At 40.7% G+C, this 18,015-nt stretch overlaps 1 protein-coding gene across 8 annotated transcripts in view; it reads right to left on the bottom strand.

Moving 5' to 3' along the window:
- The window catches only part of LOC138754998 (craniofacial development protein 2-like), a 218,839-nt gene that overhangs the window by 39,310 nt on the left and 161,514 nt on the right, over positions 1-18,015 (bottom strand). The window contains exons 1-2 of one of the 8 annotated variants that reach the window (XR_011351987.1): positions 17,465-17,586; positions 6,281-6,554 (exon numbers count right to left, since the gene is read on the bottom strand). The exons of 6 other annotated variants lie outside the window; for them this stretch is intronic. The gene's annotated coding sequence lies outside the window, so the exon portion shown is untranslated. Of the gene's footprint in view, positions 1-6,280; positions 6,555-17,464; positions 17,587-18,015 lie in introns of those variants that run through there. One more of the 8 variants, XR_011351986.1, reaches the window with a different exon arrangement.

Genomic DNA, 18,015 nt, shown 5'->3' with positions numbered 1-18,015 from the left:
GAAGGGATGAGTGGACAACAGAGTAGCCACTGTGGGTGGCAGGCAGAAAGGGGAGGGGAAGATGTATCTGGAGGTGGGATCACTCAATACAAAAATGAACACCAGTCTTCCTGTTCATTTTCACCTCATAGAGTAACACAGTGTAGAAACAGGCCTGTCAACCTAACCTCCCAACACTGACCCAAGTGTCTCACCCACACCAGTCCCACCTGCCCACATCCCTCTAATTTAATCCTATCTATACAAATATTTGTTAAACATTGCATCAATACCTGCCTCAGCCACCTTTTCTAGCAGCCCATTCCATACACCCTCTATGTATAAAATAAAAGTTGCCCCTCAGGTCCTGTTAAAAACTTCTCCCCTCACCTTAAGCCTACATCCTCTGGTTAGCGATTCCCCTGTTCTGGGCTAAATTCCCTCTGTGTTCACTTGATTTATTTCATATTCTATGAGACACAGGCTATTTATCCCATTGAGTCTGACCTGCAATTCTATCACGGTGATTTACTATCCTTTTCAACCCCATTCTCCTGTCTTGACCCCATAGCCCTTGATTCCCTCCTGAATCAAGAATCTATTTGCCTCTGCTCTAAATCTACCCAAAGACTTGGGCTCCACAGCAATGAATTCAGCAGATCACTCCACTCTGGATATTCCTCCTCATCTCTGTTCTAAAGGGATGTTGTTGTATTCTCAGGCTGTGCCCTCTGGTCCCAGACTCACCCCGCCAGAGAAAACATTCTGTTCACGTTCATTCTATCTAGGCCTTTCAGTTTTCAATAAGTTTCAATGAGATCCCCCTCATTCTTCTAAACTCAAATGAGCCTTCTGAGGGGTGGAGGGAGGGGAAGGGTAGGAGAAAAAGGAGGGAGGAGAGAGGGTGGTTGGGAGGGAGGGAGGAAGATATTAGGTATGACAGAAGAGATGGAAACAATGGAATCAGGTGGAGTTAGTCCTGACACACATCTTTGTTCATTTCTACACATGGATGCTATGTGACCTGCTGAGTTCCTTCAGCAATTCTTTGCACCAGGTTCTAGTGTCTGCAGCTTTGCTGTTTCTCCAGAGTCCCCATGATGACAGTTTGAAATTTTATACCACAATCAGTGGTTAGTATAGTGGTTAGTGCAATGTTACCATAGTCCCAGGGACCCAGGTTCGAGTCCAATGTTTGTACTATTCGCCCCATGTCTGTGTGGATTTCCTCCGGGTATGCCAGTTTTCTCACACCCCAAAATGTTTGGGTTTGTAGCTTAAATGGCGTATTTAGTGGAGGGGAGGGTGGGGAGGAGAGGGAATGGGCTGGTGAGAGGTACTATGTTTTATCTTTCTTTTAAAAAAAAGGATTATGTGGTACAAAGATTTTTGCTGCGCTGTCATTGGTCATATATGAATGACCATTTTTTTAACCAAACCTCAGGACCCAAAAAAGCCACAATAAGATTTTAAAGCACAAGATAAATTGCAAGTAAAACTGTACTTTAGTTTATTAGCTTTTAGGAATCTCAACTTTCTCCAATCAAATGCTTTTTCAAGGTTACTAGAGAGAAATGAATCTGATCCTTTAATCCTCTGTGATTTATGTCCTTTGCCTTTTTGTTTAATTGACTGAAAATAAAATCATGTTTACTCAATACTGCTTGAGGTCTCATTGAAAGTGAGTTACGTAAAAAATAGACAATACTGGGCGAGTGAATACCATCGGAAATACTGAATGATTCCCACCATAATATAATGCAAGGAAGTTGTTCAACTTTTAAATCCAAGTCAAGTCACCTTCATTTATTGTTCACACCTTGCTCACATGGTAAAGTTTCTCCAGGACCACAGAGCATATTTACATAAATATAAGTTAAGATAGAAGTTAAACACAAAATATCAAATATTAAGACATATATTGTACGAGTTCTTGGTACCAAGGTACTCTCTGGATACATGTTCTGGGAATTCAAGAGTCTGATGGCCTGGGGGAAACAACTATACCCTAATCTGGATGTATGGGCCCTAGTGCTGCAGTACCTCCTACCAGATGGCAGAAGAGTGAACAGTAGATCTGTACCAACTATTTGTAAATCCCAAATATAGCTTGGCTTTCATGAAAACTATTACAATGTGGAGGATATGGAATTGACTTGGGCTAATTTTATAAAATAAATAATTTATAAAACAATAGTTAAACAATGCTCTGGTTTCCTCCCACACTCCAAAAATGTTTGGGGGTGTTAGGTTAATTGGTCACGTGAGCATATTTCGGCAGTGGGGACTTGTGCACTAGAAGGGCCTGTTACTGTCCTGGAACACCACATTAAAAAAGAACTTTATAAAGGAGGTCAGTCTTACTGAAATTGTTTTACAAACTTGACAAATGGGAATGTTTGGAGACACAGGATTCTGCAGATGCTGAAATCTTGAGCTAAAATCAAACTGCTGGAGGAACTCAGTGGGTCAGACAGCATCCATCAAGGCAAAGGGGTGGACAGAGATGACCAGGACTGTAGACCTCACTCAACAAGCAGCTTCACTAATCTGTAACATGAGTGCTGAAGGCAAGTGCGCCCAATACTGCTTTTACCAACCTTGGGTGCCTACTTCAGACAATGCTTCACACAGAGACCTTGGAAAGGTCTCTGTCTCCACCAAACTGAATGATTCTGAACAAAATATGCATGTGGTTAGGAAATCATGGAATCACCACCAGCTGGAAGCACATGCTCCCTTCTGTGTCACACAACACACTCCTCCCCCATTAATATATTGGCAGCCTTCATCATCCCTGAATCAATCCTGGAACTCTGTCAAACCACATTGTGGAAACCCCTTCACCAGAGGGACTGCAGTGGTGTAAGGAATTAGCCTGCTATCACCTTCTCAAGATCAATGTGGGTGGGGGGGGGGGGGGCAATAAATACTGGCCATTGTAGCAATGCTCAGATCCTGAAATATAAAGGCATAATTAAAAAGAAACTAAAAGAATAAATTCATTAAAACATAATTAACTGTGAAATTATTTCAGTAAAACATTAGAATCAATTAAACTTACCTTTCCAATTAAGGTCTGTTATCCCATTCAATTTGATGCGCCTGTTCGATGTGCACTGTTGCAGGCATAAAAGTGAGGAGTAAAAACGCAAAGTGCATCCAAACCCCCAGCTAGGTAAATTGCAGAATAGGAGGGTGATGCAGTTCTGCAGCTAGAGAGCCAACCATCCAGGTTTGATCACTGCCTGTGTGAAGTTTGCTCCTTCTCCCTGTGACCCCATGAGTTTCCCCTTGGTGTTTAGAATTTCTCCTGTATCCTAAAAATGTGCAGGTTTGCAGGATAATTGCCCTTGTGCGTAACTGAATGGCAGAATTAGGGGATAGTTGAGGGGAGAATCCTGTAGAGCAAGAGTCCCAACAAGTGGAAATAGCTTACCTTCATCATTACTGTGGTAACACTGGCCACACTCCTACCAGCCTAATGTAGGGGGCAACCATTGTACCTGCAGGTAGGCAACCTGGGAGGCTGACCCCACCTGCCTGCTGTCAATCACCAGCCCGAATAAAGACTCAAGCTGGCCCTTTTGGGACCAGTTAGACACATGAAGCCAGCAGTATACTGAGACATGGTGTGTACAAATTTAAGCTAATTAAAGCCTTTTGTACAGCCAGAATTATTCGCAGTAGTGCTCACAATTATTATTGCCTTGCCTAATGTACGGAAGGTTTCAATAAAATATTCCTTTGAACTGAAGCTTCAGAGAATGCAACCCCACATTGTGCGATCTCTCTTTATAATTTAATATGTGAAGTTCAAGTATTATTTTGAAAAATCTACATATAAGACCAATAAAGCTGTGAAGACCAGAGTTGCTCATACCAACTGAACTTTGTAGAATGAACAGAAATCTAGACCTGTGGTTCTCAACCTTTTCCTTTCCACTCACATACCGCTTTAAGTAATACCTATGCCATTTGTGTTCTGTGATTAGTGAGGGATTGCTTAAGGTGGTATGTGAGTGGGAAGGGAAGGTTGAGAATCACTACTGTAGACCCAATTGTTACTAAAATCTTTTGCTTGAGAAAAAAAATGACGAGCCCATTTCCTTTGGAGTTATGAAACTGTACACATAACGAGTCAATTGGGTACGATTAAAACAGTGGTTTTCAAACTTTTCCTTTCACCCATGTACCACCTTAAGCAATCTCTTACTAATCACAGAGCACCTATGGCATAGGGAATTTTTAAAGTAGCATGAAAGTGGAAAGAAAAATGTTGAGAACCTCTGCTCTAGACCCTTGTATTTTAATCATCCATGTTTTGTCCTGATTCTATAAAACTTCTTGATCTAATTTTTTATCTGTCCCTTGAGATTACCTTTAGAATTGAATATTTCAGTACAATACAGTCCCTTCAACCCACAATATTGTGCTGACCTATCTCTCCACAACTATCTAATTGTTCCCTCCCTCACACCAATGATCATCAGCAGGTATTTTTCTTTCATTCATCTAAGAGTCTTTTAAATGTCCCTCTTAGACCAGCCTCCACCAACAGTCCAGGAAATGCATTTGACAGCTACCACTTCTTGTGTGACAGATCTTTGGATCTCTATACATTGAGTATTTTGTAATTTCCCTTTTAGGTCCAAAGTTGCCCATAGCATAATCCATCATTACCTCTCCATTGCTTAATACTTTCATCAACTTTATTTGCATGAAACCTACCATTGTTGTATTAGAAAACTTGAACAAGAGAAAATTTCTTTACCCAGTGACATCCTTTTAAATTATGGTGAACAGCGGCAGCTTCAACACAGACCCTTGCCGTCCACTTCTGACCACATTCTACTCCTTCAGCATCTGTCTATTCTCATCTCGCTGACTTCTGCCTCACATCAAATTCCTCAGGCATCAATTATTCCATTTTATTGTTACGTGCTTTATTTTAGTTTGAGTTTCATTCACTGGTACTGAGTTGCAAGTGAAAAGCTTAGTTTTATGGTGCTCTACAACCATCACAAAAAAACAATTGGCATGTTCCCATGATGTTTTGGATTTTAAAATTCACAGAAAAGCACACGGTAAAAAAACAAAGTGAGAACATTAAGTTTGACAAGGGCCAAACTGGGTTTCTGTCATGTTATTGTGTCAGGTAAATTAGGTTAATTGCCAGTGGCATCCTCCCATTCTGGGAGCCATCGGAATACGGATGGAAATCCAGCACAACCCTCCACTTACATTCTTCGTGAGGGCTGCTTTCATCGCCACTTGCATTGCCCTAGCTCTGTACCCAGCTAAGTAAACATCATACTCCCCCTTTATCACACTGTCCTCTGCCACACCTGTTCCTCTCCTCCCAGTAACAATTGTGCCTCTTGCTTTGAATGCCTCATGAAGATCTTTATCAAATGCCTTCTGGAAGTCAAATTAATTAACATCATTGAATCTCTTCTGGTCATTTCTATAGTTAACATCAGGTGTGCCCAGCCTGTATAAATCTCTCTTGGAAATATTCCACATCTTCAATCACCCTGTCATGAATTAAAGACAATCTTTGGCTTGGCTTCGCGGACGAAGATTTATGGAGGGGGTAAAAAGTCCACGTCAGCTGCAGGCTCATTTGTGGCTGACAAGTCCGATGCGGGACAGGCAGACACGGTTGCAGCGGCTGCAAGGGAAAATTGGTTGGTTGGGGTTGGGTGTTGGGTTTTTCCTCCTTTGCCTTTTGTCAGTGAGGTGGGCTCTGCGGTCTTCTTCAAAGGAGGTTGCTGCCCGCCAAACTGTTAGGCGCCAAGATGCACGGTTTGAGGCGTTATCAGCCCACTGGCGGTGGTCAATGTGGCAGGCACCAAGAGATTTCTTTAGGCAGTCCTTGTACCTTTTCTTTGGTGCACCTCTGTCACGGTGGCCACTGGAGAGCTCGCCATATAACACGATCTTGGGAAGGCGATGGTCCTCCATTCTGGAGACGTGACCCATCCAGCGCAGCTGGATCTTCAGCAATAGTTACAATAGTTACTTACCAATAACTGGTCTAGGATCTCCAAGTTTTAATGGAATTGCTCATAAAAGTTTTAACGCTAGAGAAATAGTTCCTGATGAAGAGTACCTTTTGGAAAATTATATGAAGAGCATCTATAAGTCCACTTCAAGCTCATTTGATCCAGGGGATGAGACACTAAGGGGGATTTTGTACTCAACAACAATAATCCATGCCTATAACTCTAACAGTTTTTTTTTAATTTGAACAGCCAGGTATAGTACAATAAAGGCTGGTGCAGAGTAAAACTGCCTACTTTATTTCAATTATTCTTCTCAACATCATGTTGCGCTGAACTGCACGTGTCAGACATTCTCTTGTCCCACATTATCCATCAATTTGACTTGAAGAAGAGAACCAATTAGTGCAAATTACAGGCAATATTCTGACACCGAACTGACCCACCAGGAGCTCTGTTGCGGTGCCCGAACTGATTTCACCTCAGATCTTCATAATTTAAGAAGACTTCCATCTGCCAGTTTAATCTGGATTCAAGCCCAGGTCCTGGTGGTGAGGAAGGATTGTGCATCTGTGTATGTTTAATGAAGCATGGCAGTAATAAAATGCAGAAGACATTGTAAATTCTGAAAAGAAATCTTGATTTTTACAAGTCAGTCATCAAGTGGAGTCTTAAATCATTAAGAATTCTGCTGTAATTTATCTTTCATATCTATGGCAAGATTTTTTAAATCTTATCATCTTCTTGTAAATTTATAAATCTATGATGCATTGCATGGATGTGTTGTTTAACTTCTGGTATTTTTCCATGGAATTGTAAATATGTTAAACTATTGCATTTAAACAACTGGATGGTGCATTTGAACTTATTTACAATATGCCAGGTGAAACTAAGTTATCTCAATTGAATCTTTACTGGACTAAAGTAAGCTTCATGACACTTGGAGATACTTTAAATATATATCTTACAGTGATGTCTTTAATACGTACAGTGATGGTGAAACTCCGTTCGATAATATATCTAGGTCTGTTTCGTGATGTGTAAAATACAACTTTATTACTAGCTATTGAGTCTTGAGTACCTGCTTAAAAATAATTAGATCTTTTCACTGTAAGATAATTGCATTACTGCATGCTGAAGTTGACTTGGATAACTGACACAATGAAACAGTTTGAGTGTGCCATAATCCCAGTGGATGATTCTGAAATGGAATTCGAGAATACTTCAGGAGCATTATGTTTCATGTTAACACATTTATTTAGAAAATAGGAAAACTGTGGTGCATTGCAGCATAGCAATGTCTTTCTTTTAACCTCTGGGTCTGAATTTCTTATTCAGTTCAGACAGACAGCATAATATTTGGTTTTCTCAAGGCAATTGGAAGTTCTGGGGGTGGCAGTTAAGACATTGCAAATCTTTTATAAAGTATTTGATATTCAATTTATGGTTAGGTTAAAACTGAGAGTGGGTTATGTCAGAAGTCTTTAGAGAAATGGGAAGTTTAAGGAAAGGAAAATCTCAGATGTTCAGGGAGATGGGAACTAGAGTGACAGAGCGGATTGTGGAGTGGTTGTGGAAGAATATATTGTTAAGCCTGCATACAATTATGTCCTGAGTTGCATCTATTTTAATGCAAGGAGTATTGTAGAAAACAATATTTACAGGAAGTAAAGGGTAACCAACTTTTCAGCCTGGGCTCTTCATCAGGTATCAGCCAAAACCGGTGGAGGGGGGATGGGGGAGGGCACAGAAGAGGTCAAGAGACAGGAAGGGGCACAGGGAGGTACACAGGCCAACAGGTAAGAGGTCATAAGTAGATATATATGGGAGGGTGGAAGAGAAAAAAAGATGAGGGGAAGGAGTAGCTCTGTCAGGAGAGGGAAGGGAGTGGGAGGAAACAGGGATGGGGAAAAAAATTTTGGGGGAGGACGTTAAAAGATATTGGAGATGTTGATGTTATCTGGCTTGACAGTGCCCAGATGGAATATTAAGTGTTGTTCTTCCAATTTTCAGGTAGCCTCAGTTTGGCAATACATGAGGCCATGGACAGAACTGGATGTGGAACACGGACACCAGTGTTTGTACATTCAACCCCAGGATCAGCAGATTTTTTGTTAAATTCCAGTACTGTAGGAAAGGCAGATGTTCTTAGAGTGTGGAACAGCACATGGAATTCTGACATTATTGTCATTACTGAGACTTGGTTCCAGGAGGAGCAGGACTTGTAGCTCAATGTTCTGAGGTTCCATTGCTTCAGACACAGTAGAAGAGGATGGGTGAAAGGGAGATGGGTGGCATTGCTCGTCATGGAAAATATCACAGCAGTGATCAAACAGAACAGACCAGAGGTTCATCCACTGAGTCTATATAGTGGAACTGAGGAATGGGAAAAAGATGACTACCTGAATGGGATTATATTATTGACCACTCAATAGTCAACGAGAATTGGAAGAACAAATCTCCAGAGAGATAGCAGTCAGCTGCAGGAAACAAAAAGCTGTGACAGTTAGTGAATTTAATTTTCCACATACTGACTGGGAAACCCATGCTGGATGAGTTAGAGTTTGTCAAATCTATTCAAGGAAGATTCCTAAATCAACTCAAGGGAGTGCAATACTGGATCTCCTATTAGGGAACAAGATGGGACAGGTGACAAAATTATGTGAAGGGGACACTTTGGGTCTACTGATCATAATGCCATTAGTTTAAATAACAATAGTTCTGGACCTCAGGTTTGTGGTGGTAGAGTGTTAGTGATCCTCCTGACCACCAGAGGGAGTTGGAAACTAGTTTGTGACAGCTTCAGTTGGATTCAATATGGATGCCTCCATAAGGTCCTGGGTGATTTCTTTCGCTAATAAAGTATAGTTGTTTTAAAAGAGTTTCTTTATTACAATAAAAGACACATCACATGGTACTAGGAGTGAGAATCAGTTAATAAAGCAGCAGAGAAATAGAAAATGTAAAGATTCCTAATGCTGTAAATTGGACTGGAAATGTTGACCAGGAGTGGATGTTGTTCAAACAAAGATTCATGGTGTACCTGCAAGCCAATGAACTCAATGGAAAACTAGATGCATGGAAGATTGCACTTTTACTTACCATGATGGGACCTCAAGCAAGAGACAGAGCTTACCTTAGCTGGAGCTGTGAATTTATGCCACACCAGTGAAAAGACATTTGGTGAGAGTGCAAAAGTCAGTGAAAACGAAGGTATAACTGTAGCAAAACAATGTTTTTCCAAAGGGAAACAAAATAGAAGTGAAACTGTACACACTATAGAAGAAACTACTCTCAGTGATGCACTCTTCATTGGCATAGTAGTGCAGAAAGAATATAAACCAACAGACACTAAGCAGCCAAATGTGAACTGAGTGGAGAAGGGCAAGTGGATTGTGCCATTACATAAAAATAGAATAAACATTCCTTTCAAGCTGGACATAGGATCAAAGGTCAATTTGATCTGTGAACATGACATTAGGGCAATGAAGATAAAGCCATATAGGCAGTTCCCATATTAAAGGAGAGTTCCATTACATAGGTCTGTCTTTAATTTGAATTTGTGTGCAAATTGGAACAGGTCTTTATTTAGCATCAGTTAGCCAAATGTTTATCTTAGTTTATAGTATATATTTTACCTTTATATGCATATAAAAACACTTTCCAATACACTAAAACATCTTAAACACAATAATACAGTACATAATACTGGTAATAAAACAGTATGCCATAATAAAAGTAACTAAGTATGGTCATAAGATGATTAAAAGTTAACACTTACAGGAGAAGATGATAGAGAGATGGCTACTCTCTTGCAATGCTGGGTGATGGCACTGCCCCAACCCCACAGGCCTTCCACATATTCGATCCATCCCTCCTTTCCCCCCCCACTCTATCCTGCTCATTCCTTCCCTCCCTTTTGCTTACTTGCCTAATCCTTCCCCGCCCTTACCTGATTGCTCCTTCCCCTCCTCCCTCTCACTTGCTCTTCCCGCCATCCCCCCCCCCAACTCTCTCACTCGCTAAATGGATGGCTGCTGTTTCTGGATGGGCCCTGGAAGTAAGTGGATGCATTTGTGGGGCTTCATGGGTCAGCCAGTGGCATTGGATTGTCTGGTGGGATCCATGGATCAGGTCATAGCGCTGACTGCTTCTGAAAAATTGGTGATGGTGGGCATTTGGGGTCTGGGTGGTCAATGATATTTGTACTTGCAATTTGGTTAATATTCTCTTCTTCTTTTTCTTTGGCTTGGCTTCGCGGATAAAGATTTATGGAGGGGGTAAAAGTCCACGTCAGCTGCAGGCTCATTTGTGGCTGACAAGTCCGATGCGGGACAGGCAGACACGGTTGCAGCGGCTGCAGGGGAAAATTGGTTGGTTGGGGTTGGGTGTTGGGTTTTTCCTCCTTTGCCTTTTGTCAGTGAGGTGGGCTCTGCGGTCTTCTTCAAAGGAGGTTGCTGCCCGCCAAACTGTGAGGCGCCAAGATGCACGGTTTGAGGCGTTATCAGCCCACTGGCGGTGGTCAATGTGGCAGGCACCAAGAGATTTCTTTAGGCAGTCCTTGTACCTTTTCTTTGGTGCACCTCTGTCACGGTGGCCAGTGGAGAGTATATATATTCTATTGAAATAAAATTATCAATTCTGAAGAAATGGGATTTTTCAAGCACTGGGTCAGATTGCTTACTTTTTAAGAAAAATAATTTAAATTAAAGAATTCCAGAACTTAGCTGAAGAGTATAATTTCCAACATGTGACTTCAAATCCTCTGCATCTACAGTCAAACGGTAAAGCAGAGAAAGGAGTTCACATTCAGTTCCTCAAGAAAGTACTAGATAGTGGCTCAGATCCTTATCTAGCTCTATTTAGTTATAGAGCTTCACCATGTCAACATGGCATGTCACCCATTGAGCTTCTGATGGGATGTAGACTACACACCACATTTCCCTACTCTGCAGGCCCAAGCAAGAACAGAGGTGTCGAACAGAAACAAAAGCATCTGCAAGGGAGACAAAGAACAAACTATGACAAGTCAGCAAGAAGTTTAGGGCCACTGATACAACATTACATAGTGAGACTCGGAGATTCCAACACTTGAGACAAAAAGGCCACTGTTCTGGAGGAAGTAAATCCAAAATCCTACACTGTCAAAATACTGAGAAAGAATCAAAAGAGCCTGCTGAAAATGCAAGGTACACTGAAGGAACAGACAAATGCAGAAGATCCATCTGCACAGCAACAGAAGAAACACCACCCACGCTAGACAGCAGAGCCTGTGTTAAGAAGATCCACACGTTATCAAACCACGTGACAGGCTGAATCTCTAAAAGATAAAGAAATGCACACTTCAAAAGTTTGCGCTGCTGATATTTACATTTGTGTTGAACTTTAAATTGAAATGAATACTATATTAGTGTGTCATGTTGTTAGATTAAACATCTCAAGGAAAGGGGATGTTGTGAGAGTGTTAATGATCTTCCTGGCCACTAGAGGAAGTCAGAGACTAGTTTGTGGCAGCTTCAGTTGGATTCCAGATGGATGCCTCCACACGGTCTTGAGTGAGTTCTTTAGCTAATAAAATATAGTTGTTTTAAAAGAACCCAAGTTTTTTTATTACAATAAAAGTAACGTCACAAGGTTCAGATTCTCTTTGGAATAAGTGGACCAACGGGTTTAATTCTGACTGCTACACAATCCCATGTAGTTTCCCTCACCTCTCTATGACTAAAAGGGCCATATTGATAAGATGGAAAGATGCTGTCCCTCCCACTCATACTCAATGTTGTCCCATATGATGGTATGTCTGACTTTGGGGGAAAAAATAGAAGTTTCATGACTGAAATCTTATCTTTGTTTCTTTATGTGGTTCTTTACTCAATTATTTTCTGGTTTATGGCCCCATTGGATACCCTTTTTTTGTCATTTGCGGTCTGTTCATGTTAAGCCAATAACTTCTGTAGGGTGAGTTAGATAAGTAAATTAGTAGTTTAGTATATTTAAAAAATTAAAATTTATAAATTTAAAAAGTTTTCTGGAAAAGCTGTGCTTGGTAAGTGGGAAGCCTTCAAACATCAAATTTCGTGAGTACAGAGTTTATGTTCCTATCAAAATTAAAGACAAAATTAAGAACCTTGGTTTTTAAAGGATATTGAGGATCTGGTTAAGAAGAAGAAAAATGAGCAGAGCAGGAATGGGTAACAAGGAGCAAATGAGGAAAAAACTTAAGGAGGATTATCAGGAAGGATCAAAGAAGACATGAGGTTGACAGACAAAGTGAAGGAAAATCCTAAGGTATATTAAGAACAAAAGGATAGCAAGGAACAAAAATTGGTCCCCTTGAAGATCAAAGTGGTCAACTAAATATGGAACCAAAAGAGATGGGGGAAGATCTTAAATGCATTTTTTTTTGCATCTGTATTTACTCAGGAGATGAACACAGTCTACAGAAGTGAGGCAAACGAGCAGTGAGATCAGGAACCTTATGCACATTAAAGAGGAAGAGATACTTGTTGACGAGATAAATAAGGGCCTGACAAGGTATTCCCTTGGACCTTGATGAAGGCTAGTGTAGAAAATGCAGGGGCCCTGGGAGAAATATCCAACATGTTCTTAGCCACGTGGATAATCAAAATAAATAGATATAAATATTAGGGATGATTACTCAGTTTCAGTATACTTTTCATCAGTCTCACAGCCTGTGGGAAGAAGCTATTTCCCCTGGCAGTCTGGATTTAATGCTGGGGGACGAGCAAAGACCTACAGGTAAGGGGAACAGGGGGAAGAGCATAGGCTTGCAGGTAAGAGGGGCAGGGGAGGAGCATAGGCTTGCAGGTAAGAGATTATCAGTGGATACAGGTGGGAGGGTAGAAATAACTCCCTCATTCTTCATTTAGATGGTGGCATTTAGAGAACATAAATCCTTCTGCCCCCACCCCATCAATTCTCAGCTTCCTTTTCCCATGTTTCCACCTCTGAGGTATTACTTGTTACCCTCTTGCCCCTTCCTCCCCCTTCTCCTCCACACCTTTCCCCCATCTTTTTATTCAGGTGCCTGCCTGGTTTTGCTTGTACTTGATGAAACGTGCAGGCCCGAAATAGTGGTCACTCTTTACTTCCTATGGATGCACGATTATCTTCTGAGTTTCTCTAGTATGTTTGCGTATGGATGTTAAAGTAGCCTTTTGGGCAAGTCATGCCAGCTTTGTCAGCAGAATGCATGGTCACCTGCCAGATCCTCTTCCCTTTATGGAAGGCCACGACTCAGAACATCAGCACATGAAGCCAGTTGTACTCAATCAATTCAAGCAGTAATGTAAATAAAACTTGTCCCTTCCATTGTTGACTGATTACAGGTTTTTTTCATCTCTCCCCAGTATCGATTGTGATGAACAAGAGTCTCTGGATTAGGTTGCAATTTTACAATCACTCTAAGTTGGTCATTTTACTCTGTAAAAGGAATGTCCAAACCTTTTTATTTGATCACAGATGTCTTTGCATCCTTGAGAAGTATCATTATATTTCATTTAATATTACTGTTACAGCCAAACAATTAAAATTATTCATATTTTGGCATGGGAATTTGGGCCAAAACCCTTGTTTCATTGCTGTATGACTGTCTGACATTGTAATTATAGGTATAGTCACAAATGAAAATGGACAGAGCCTTGCTTTGTTCGTGATGCTTTCTGATTCTGGGTGATTTCATTATGTGTTATTTTCCTTCCTATCCAAACTGCTCCAAAGCATCACTAGAAGTAGCACTGGCAGGCTGATGTCATCATCTCCTTTGGATTGAAGATGCTCTGTTTTCATTCAACTCTACTGTTAACCATATAACCATTTACTGCACAGAAACAGGCCAGTTTAGCCCTACTAGCCAATGCTGAACATCTTCTCCCTTCTAGTCCCACTGACCCACATTTGGCCCATAACCCTCCATACCTCTCCCATCCATATACCTATCCAACCTTTCCTTGAATATTAACATCGATCTCGCTTCTACCACTTCTGCCAGAAGTTCATTCCATACCCCCACCACCCTCTGCGTGAAGAAATTCCTCCTTGTGTTTCCCTTAAACTTTTCCCCTTTTACTTTCATCCATTCCCTCTTGTTTGAATCTCCCCCACTCTCAGTGGAAAAAGCCTGTCCACATTGACTCTATCTGCTCCCCTTCTAAATTTGAATACCTCTATCAAATCACCCCTCAACCTTCTACGCTCCAGAGAATAAAGTCCTAGCCTGCTCAACCTTTCCCTGTAACTCAAACCCTGAAACCCCGGCAACATTCTCATAAACCTCCTTTACACTCTCTCCATACTGTTTATATCCTTTATATCCTTCCTGTAATTCAGCAACCAAAATAGCACACAATATTCCAAATTTGGCTTCACCAATGCTTTATACAATTTCAACATAATATCCCAACTCCTGTATTTTATACTCTGATTTATGAAAGCCAACATACTAAATTCCTTCTTCACCACCTTATTGACATGTGATTCAACTTTCAGAGAATTATGTACCATGACTCCTAAATCTTTGTTCCACTGCACTACTCAATGGTCTACCATTTAATGTCTATGTCCTATTTTGATTAGTCCTACCTACGAAAATGTAGCATCTCACATTTATCAGTATTAAACTCCATCTGCCATCTTTCAGCCCACTCTTCTAACTGTCTTATATCACCCTGTAAACTTTGACGTTCTTCCTTACTATCCACACCATTAACCTTTGTATCATGTACAAATTTACTAATCCATTTTGCCATCCTATCATCTAGATCATTAATATATTTGACAAACAGCAGTGGACCCAGTACCAATCTCTGAGGCACTTCACTCGACACCGGCCTCCAATTCGACAAACAATTTTCCACCACTACTCTCTGGCATCTCCCATCCAATCATTGTTGAATTCATTTCCCTACTTCATCATTAATACCTAATGCTTTCACCTTTCTTACTAACCTCTTATGGGGAACCTTATCAAAAGCCTTACTAAAGTCCAAATAGACAACATTCACCACCTTCCCCTCAATCTTTTTCAATATATCCAACACTACCTCCTCATTAATTCTTATATTATCCATGACCTCCCTACCATACTTCTTCACTTCATCTGGCTCAATATTCTTTTCCTTAGTGAATACTGAAGAAAGAGAATCATTTAAAATTTCACCCGTCTCCTCTGGCTTCTCACAGAGCCTACCCCCCCACCTCTTCAAGGGGTCCAATTTTATCCCTCTTTTATATTTAATGTACCTATAGAAACCCTTGGATTTATTTTTACTTTTCCTGCCAAAGCAGCTTCATATTTCCTTTTAGCCTTTCTAGTTTTCTTAAGATATTTTTACTCTCCTTCTATTCCTCAAGCAGTTCATCCCTTCCCTGCTGTTTATGCCTGTTGTGCACATCCCTCTTCCTCCAAACCAAGTTCACAATATCTTTTGAAAACCAAGGCTCCCTACAGTTTCTAACCTTTCCTTTAATCCTCACGGGGACATATCAACTCTGCACTCCATTTATCTGCTTCATTCTTCCCTGAAAATATCTTATCCCAATTCCAATCCACACCTTCCAAATCTTTTCTCATCCCCTCGTTAACATATTGTGGTAATATTGTGTTTTATACGATGTATGTGATGCATGTATTGTGAATGCATGAGAAATGTTGTTTTGTTTGGCTATGTATGTTCAAGTTTATTAACATTTGAATGTACATATACAACTAGACAAAACAGAGTTTCTCTTGACTGCATATGCATACAGTGCTCAAATATATGCACACAGATAAAATTTCAAATAAGGATTTTGTAATGATTTACTTGGTTATAAGATATTGTTCATCAATCTCACAGCTTGTAGAATAAGTTATTTCCCAGCCTGGCTCCTGTACCTCCTTCCTAATGGTAGTGGGTCAAAGTTCCTGTGTGATAGATAATAGGGATCCCCAATAATTCTTTGAGCCCAATTCAGTAACACACCTGGTAAATATCATCAATAGTTGAAAGGGAGACACCAATAATCTCAGCCATTTTGCTGATCCTCTGTATTGACTTCTGGTTCGATGCTTTGCAGGGACCATACCACACAAAGATGCAGCCAGACAGGACAGTCTCAGCTGAGCTCCTGTAAAATTTTGTCAAGGTGGCACAGTCAGATGATGAGAAACTAGAACTTGACTTGAAATATTCCACTTGCTCACTTCTCCTCCTAACTGGCCTCAAGCCTCTGATAATCAAAATAAATGAGCTCCCTTGAGAAGTGGAGGACACCCTGGAGTGAAAAAGTGTTGCATTCACTGAAGATAATTGAGGATCAGATTCTGGCTGGATCGACCGCACAAAGTTGGAGTTGGGACATCAACATCTTTACAGAGAGTTCTTCATGTATTGCAAGCTGTAATCTAAACTGTACTATCACTGTTTCACTCTGCCTGATTTAGGGCGACCTGGTCCAGTTGAGAGTTTGATCAAATGACATCCTGACCACATGAATTCCAATGTCATTGTTTGTTTGCTTAAGGAAAGAGCACTGAAGTTTGATTGCATTTTACCACTCCATGTTTGTGGGCCCCAGGCAGCTGACAGTCACTGTTCATGGTCTCTCCTCATAGTTCTGTGGTAGCAGCTCTTGTTGAAACAGTTCAAAGAACTAGACTCCCTCAAAAGAAGCAAGAAAATAGAGATAAGGGAGACAAGGACATGAAAGACGGGGTGAGAATCACGGAGTGGAAATAGGAGCTTGAAAGGATTTTAATTCCATTAGAAATTATTTGCCCATCTCTGAAATTGCACTGATGACTATGGCAATACAGCTATTAATTACTCCTTTCAAAATTAACAGTGATTATGTGCAGCGAAACTAACTTTGTTGCAGTTTCCCCCTTATTCACTGTCTGAGATCATGAAAATAGTTGTAATTTAAAAGATTAATGATGGTCCCCTTTTATAAAAGACTATTGTGCTGTGCTATATTCTAATGTAGTCCAGTTAAAATCCATTGCTTTCTCTAAAAAAACCTGGCACTTCTTCACCAAATCCTGCTGCAATACCTGGCTATTGAAAAAGCAATCCTTAAGAAGATTATTCTTATAATTGTTGATGGAATTATTGTCCCCAAGCTGATATTAATCAATCTTAATCAATACCTTATATTCTGTCTGGACACTCTCCAACCAGGCTGCTTCAATATTGATATCTTCAGTTTCTGTTCAACCCCTCCCCCGAGTGTCTGTCTTTCCTTCTCCCTCTCTGTCTCCTTTCCCAGCTCCCCACCCCTTCTCTTCCCTCTCCTATCAGAGAGCTACCCTCTTAACTATTACTTCGCAGCTTTTTTTCTCCATCTACCCTTATCCTGTATCCACTTAAACCTCTTACATGTTGGCCTAGGCTCCATCTTCCTTCTACCCTCCTCTCCTCTCCACCCCCACCCCCCAACAGCCATCTTTTTATTCAGGCCCCTGCCTGCTTTCCTCATACCTGACAAAGGGCTCAGGGCTGAAACAATGGTTGCCCTTTACTTCCTCCAGATGCTGCACAACCTGCTCAGTTTCACCAGAATGTTTGCGCATCACACTCAACCCCATGCGCATCACACTCAACCCCATGCGCATCACACTCAACCCCATGCGCATCACACTCAACCCCATGCGCATCACACACAACCCCATGCGCATTACACGCAACTCCAGCATCTGTAAAACTTTCTGGTTTAACAACATAAGTTAATAATTTGTAATATCAAGTGCTATCAAATTCCTGTTTGGAATCCTCAACTTTACTGCTATTCACTGTAACTCTTGCAATATAAACATTGGTAGTAGATGATTGCCTCTTTTTTATGTTTATTTATTTAATATTTCACTGCGAACTACTACAATAATAATATATATATATATATAAATATATATAGCCTCTCTGACTGGAGGGCTGTGACTAGTGGTTTGCCTCAATGATCAGTGCTGTTTTTCATCTATATCAGATGATTTGGAGGATAATGTGGTAAATTGAATCAACAAGTTTGCAGATGA

The sequence above is a fragment of the Narcine bancroftii genome, chromosome 1 (assembly GCF_036971445.1).
Source record: "Narcine bancroftii isolate sNarBan1 chromosome 1, sNarBan1.hap1, whole genome shotgun sequence".
NCBI classification, from domain to species: Eukaryota; Metazoa; Chordata; class Chondrichthyes; order Torpediniformes; family Narcinidae; genus Narcine; species Narcine bancroftii.
Note: the sequence above shows the minus strand (reverse complement) of the source record. Positions and strands in the feature narration are given on the sequence as shown.